At 43.3% G+C, this 6,288-nt stretch overlaps 1 protein-coding gene across 2 annotated transcripts in view; it reads left to right on the top strand.

Moving 5' to 3' along the window:
• Lapsyn (Leucine-rich repeat activity-regulated protein at synapses) overlaps positions 1-6,288 on the top strand; it is a 60,504-nt gene that overhangs the window by 48,891 nt on the left and 5,325 nt on the right. The window lies entirely within an intron of this gene.

Raw genomic sequence — 6,288 nt, 5'->3', positions numbered from 1 at the left:
CTCTCTCTCTCTCTCTCTCTCTCTCTCTCTCTCTCTCTCTTTCTCCTGGTATTGCATCGATCCCAGTGTGGCCGCCAGCGTGGCCACCTTTCAACCAGCCCTGCGGGTCTGCGCGTCCTTGCTTCCTCTGTCCCTGCTATCTACCGTGAACGACCTTTGGACCGTGGCAAATACGGGATTTTTCTGTGTCGGGGGGTACTCTCGCGCGCGCGCCGGCCATCCGATACGCGAAAGCGCGTAATCCGAGCGTCGGCGACTCCTGGCCCGATCGAACCGATGACGTCGGACGCAGTGTCCTAGGCGGCCTAAAATTGGCCTAGGCGTGGGTCGGGAACCCGGTGCCAACGGAAGATTCCAGCCTCCGTTGGTGGATATATCCGCGACGATTGTTTCTTTTTCACCGCTCCACGGAACGTCGATTACAAACCGAGGCCGGTCCACCGGCTCCGGCCAGGCCGTTGAACGGCCTCAATGTAATCAACAGATGCAATAAACCCCCGGCCATGTTCGGCCGAGTCCCGAGATCAAAAATCCCTGGGCTGTTCTCCGAGTCGGGAGACAGCTCGCCTCTGTTTTTCCGAAACGATTTCCTCGGGGAAGGAGGCCGGCCGCGGGATCGCTTTCTTTTCTTCGACTTATTTTCGGTCTCTCGGTCACCTGTCACGTCGCATCGTTTATTCCGACCGCGTACCGCGCGCTACGGGGATTACGGGAAACTAATGCTTATTCGTTCGCTGAAAGATACCGGGGTCTTATCTCCTCCAGCTACGTGCACTGGATGGCCTCTTGGTAATCGAATGTCTCAATCATTTTCCCGTTCTCCGATGATCGCTGGCGCTCTGTTTCCGCACGCCTCCGGCGCGTGATAACGTTATTTATAAATCGGTTGCCGATCTTTTTTCGCGGAACAAAGATGTTCTGCCACGATCGCGCGAAACCGAATCTACTCGGACGTTTGCTTCTTGTAACTCAACCTGTTGGTCGGCTGTAACGAGACATTACGTCATACCAGGAAAACAGCTTAGATCGGAGTGTATCGAATCCGTTGTCTATTCACGAACGACGCGAGCAATTTTACTTTGAATGTAACATTAGCCTTGTATTTCTTAACTCTAGAATTACCAAAGCAGGCAAACCGATTGGTTTCCGATACATTATCTTACAATTTCTGAGGCGATAAATTCTGCCAAATTGTGCGAAGCTGAGGGACAATTCCGGAGAACTTGTAATAATTTTTATTGTAGGGTTTTTTCCGGGTATGCATGGTCGAGTGTCATAAAATGGTAATGAATGGGACGGATGGCGACAGAGTGTTTGGGCGACTTCGAGTGGCCCCAGGTCTATTGCTTAGGTTCCTCGAAGTCCTGCGTGCCCGAAAGATAGAGTGTGAGTGAGCGAGAGGGAAATAAAAAAAGGAAGAGAGAGAATGAGTAAGAATGAGATAGCGAGTGAGGCAGAGCGAAAGAGTATGGATGGAAGAGAGAGAGAAAGAGCGAAAGAGAGAGAGAGAGAGAGTAGGATAATTTGGAAAAGAACTAGCAAGGGCGAAAGAACGGGCGGAGAAGATCGTGGCATTCGAAGGAGAACCGTGGCGTGAAGAAGTCGTTGTTGTTGTCGTAGTTGTTGTTGTTGTTGTTGTTGTCGTAGTTGTTGTTGTTGAAGTCGTTGTTGTTGTCAAAGTTGTTGCGTTGCCGTTGCCGTTGTTATTATTGTTGTAAGTCGTGGGACATTGATAATAAACTGTTGTACTTGTTATTGTTAAACGAAGGTGTCTTTAGTTGTCGTATTATTATTATTATCACAGAGTCACGTGGGATTTACTTCCAAAATAATCCCTACATTATTAACCACAAAAACGCGTTAGAAATCTTTATGAATTTTATTATTACAAGCATACACCATAATAAGACTTGTAGGAAGTTGAATTGAATCCGGTTCCGTTATTGTTATAAAACAATGTACATTAATTACGTTTAGACCGCGGCAGTTCTAGCGTTAAAGCTACTTTCGTCGTTCCACCGTTGTTGATTCTGTTTATCGCCGCGACAATTCCGCGCCGAAGAGCGAGTTAAAGAAACCAGGATCTCTCCGTTGTCCCGGCAATATCCGCGGCTATCGTAATTAGTAAGTCCTCCCCGGTGATTTCCATAAAGGTGTGAAATAATTTGCATCCGGCTCCTGTTTCTCGGGATCGTCCGCGCAAGATTCGAGTCCCGGCGAGTCCCGGCGCGAGTGTCTGCACGGGGGAAAGTGTCCGGCTTCTACGCGAGCGTGTAGCGGCTTAACCGGGGCGAGGGAGAGATCGTGGCGCGGCATAAGCGCGCGTCGACTGGTTAATTGCGACGATCTCTCCGGCAACCCGCAGGCCTCCGAAGTTCTTAATCCCTGAACCGGCTGTCGCACCGGCGTCGAGGACACGTCGGGGTTTACACGGTCGGTGGCGGCGTGTGAACCGGTAAACTTGACCCAGTCTTGAAATATCGCCGGTCGGGAACGGCCCGGCTATAATAATCCGGCGGCGGAGAGTTTTCCGTCTTACGAAATTACGCGATATACCGGAGAAAAGAGAAGGGGAGAGAAAAAGAAAGAGAAAGAGAGAGAGAGAGAGTAAAAAAGAGACAAAGAGGGCGGCGCGAGAGAAGCGGCTTGCTCTCGACACGCTATTTTCGCGGCTCGTTGTTATCCGGCCCGGGAACTAGGTGGTCCATAAATTTCGCCTAACGATTCCCGGACAGGTCGAGGCTGTGCGCCGGCTTCTGCTGAAATCGCCGAGGACGGAGGCTCCCTTTTTTTCCGCTCGGGACCCGGGTCTCCGGTCTCCGGTCTCGGGAGTCGGGAGTCGGGACCCCGCGTCCATCTGTTTTCACGCGAGGTGATTAATCGCGCGTAATTCTCGCCCCTCGCCTCGTGTCCTTCCGATCCCGGCCGTTCCAAACCGCCGGCCTTTTTACGTTATTTCGTTTTAACTCGGTTAGCAGAGGGACGGACGCGAACCCTTTGTCCGCGCGGAGAACGCGCCACTGTAACGCGAAAGTATTAATGCGAGGATGCTCGCCGTCAATTTCGGTAACGCGGGGAAAACATAGGTGAGAAACAGCCGCATGAATCATGGTAGGGCAAAACTTCCGTGAATGGGACACTTATTGAATAGGATGTTACATTTGTTTAAAAAATTCTTCTTCTAAAGAATTATAATTGTGTTGCGCGTATCTAATCGCACGTAATTGGATGCTGTCGCTAATTAATACGTAATTATAGCAGACGATTCGCTTCTTTTATTCTTGACGATTCTTTTCTTTTATTCTTGAAGGTAATATTTGAAGTTTCTAAAAAATATATTCACAGAGCAATTAAGATTGGTATCGATGTAAAATCTATGGTAAATGGATAAAAGAAACATATAACATAAAAGGCGTAAACTCTTTTTGCTTCTTCTGCATTTATTTTAGGATATCTCTTAAGATGATTCTTAAGGTATTTTTATTCGAAGTTTTTTTTTATTAATTCTATTCAGCTCTTTTATGTTGGAGAGATTACTTTTTGCAATAAAATTATTCCTTATTACTTAACACGTTGAATGCCACGCCAATTTTACCGGGATTGTCCGTGGTGCCACGATGAAATTTCCATTTAGCGATACATATAATGTTGAAATATTATATACAATAGATAAATGTTTTTAAAATGTTTTATACTGCATCCATTTCTTCACACGACTACATCAACGATGATAATAATACAAAAAATTATAAGTATTGTCATTTGTTTAAATTATATATATTTTCATCAATCTGAGCGCGCCGGTCACCGGTGGCCCCCATGGCGTCACTGCCAAGTTCAGTGCCGGTCACCGGTGACCCCCGTGGCATTCAACGTGTTAAGTTACTAAAAAATAATTAAAAATAAAACAGTCGTAAATGAAGCTTATGGACACTATACGTTTCTTTAGTAAAAGAACCGATTCGTCGAATATACCAAACTAAAATTAGATAGATTCCTCAGTCTTTTTTTCTTATCTTCTCCTAAACGAAAGTATTCTATTGATGGCAGTTCTTCCTTAAATGGCAAAGGGACGACGCCGGCGAGCCGTAATAGAATACAGCGCCGGGTCTCCGCGCGAGGCTTATCGATCTCGCGATCCCGTCGCCATCTTCGCTGCATTCTGTCTTGTTTACGCCTTCGACATCCGTTCCATAAACGAACAAATTGAAATATCGAGTTGTGCCCGCCGTTCGGCGCTATTGACTTTTTTATGGTAAACACGAACACGTGGGAAACGCGGGGAAAAGGGTACAATCGTTCGCAAAAGTTCGCAGCTTCAAATGAGGGAGTCGCGGATCTCGTTTACGATCGAACTCGGACGAATTTGAAAATATTACAACGAAACGCTCGCCTGCCCGAGCGAATTGTAACGATGGAGAAAAAGCAGACTGACTGTCGCGCACGGTGGATAGCGCTGTAAGTAATTTCGAACTGAAAATTTGAAATTCGTTGCAAACGCGTCTCGATAATGGAAACGCCGTAGGTTTGAAAACGCGGCTTCGCATTCAATGGTGCACTAACTTTCAAAAAAATCGCAGCCGTGTTTCCTTTTTTTTTCATTAAAGGGGAAGGATCGGGCTTCGTTCCACTGCACAGGACATTCCTGAAATAAATTTTATAAAGCCCGTGCGATTCGACAAACCTAGCTAGTTTTCAATATGCCACACGTGGTCCCACATTTAAATGGTTACAATGGCGAGGATGCTACGAATTTAAAATACAGAAATTCTATGTTAAAGTAGAGGTTTCAAGCTTTAATTTAAAATTTTCGTTAAAAAATTGTATTGCGAGTTGTGAAAGTTGTGCGGCCTACGTATGCAGGATAAGCGTTATAGAGGAGCTTTTAAACAGCTAATGAGACATGAAAAACATTGGACAAAAATTAACGAAACGCTGGGATCCTATCCTACGGCTTTGTGAAATTACTCGAACGTAATTGTATCGAGTTAACCACGACAGATATTGATTTTATGATAGGCGGAGGCTGCATTTGATAAACGTCTGCGGCAATTAAAGCTGTCGCGCTAACGAGCTCGACGATTTCGTCAATTAAAATGTTTTACTTGATAAGAGATTTCAACAAATAATAATCACAACTCGGTGGAATCTGATTGGTCGCAATATCGCCGCTTGGACGGTGAAGTTCAAGACTATTTCAACTCGAACTTGCTTGAGATTATCTAGTTTCGGTAAATTAATTAAAATTGCCAACGGTTTCATTAAGGTCTGCATAAAACTGAACGTGTCTAGAGGAGGTATTTTAACCTTTTACACTAAACGTACCGGCATTTTTCTATACCTAATCTTACCATAGAATTTTTGTCGGTAAAAAATAAGCTACGAGAAAAACGGAAAGTGGGAAATTGAATAATCGGATGATATAAGAATTTACAGAAAGTCAAATGACCGACAGAAATAACAATGAATGTAAGAATTAGAAAAGTAAATTTTCAAAAGGGGTCATTTGACCCCTCTTGGTACGTTTAGTGTTTATGTACGGCGCGCCACTATAGTGGCTTTCGCGAATGGTTCGTGCTTCACTCAATTGTTTCATTATTTATTAAAGCAAATAATTAAAGTGAAAGTGTGTATATACAATACATTAAGAAAAGAATATATATTATTAATACTATATGAGCCGTTCAGTGCACACATCGACTAACTCCATAAAACAAAAAGTCGAGAAACGCGATGAAATGATGTACATTGATTTTTAAAATTCCTGTTATAACATAGATTCACATATATAATGTAGAATGAATAAATACAGATATAGCTTTCATTTAACGTATAATTTAATGTATAAAATTAATATTATTTAATGTATAAAATTAACAAGAAAGAATAGCCAAAAAAAAAAAAAAAATTTTGCGTTTAATGGTGTTAATCTTTATTATTCAGGAAAGTTATTATAAATATAAAAAGTTATGACTTTACCAAGTGCTTTGACACTTAAATTTAAGATTTTTCAAAAAGTGGAGTTAATCGATGTGTGCACTGGGCGGCTCATATATAGATATACGGAAAAATATATATATTAAGAGAAAATGGTAATTTAATTACGAAAAACTATATTTGCGCGAAATCCTGCTGTACCTAAAAGGTTAAAAGTGTATTATACAAATTGTGAATGGACGTTTCACAAATCGGAAAAAAGGGGGAGAAAAGATTCAAGAAACGAATTTTCAAATCTTAGTAGAAATGGTATCTTGTCGGCGTGGAAAGAGTTGCGGGACCGGTGAAGAA

Source organism: Augochlora pura, chromosome 9 (genome assembly GCF_028453695.1).
Source record: "Augochlora pura isolate Apur16 chromosome 9, APUR_v2.2.1, whole genome shotgun sequence".
In the NCBI taxonomy this organism is placed as follows: domain Eukaryota; kingdom Metazoa; phylum Arthropoda; class Insecta; order Hymenoptera; family Halictidae; genus Augochlora; species Augochlora pura.
This window is presented reverse-complemented; position numbering and strand designations above follow the sequence as displayed.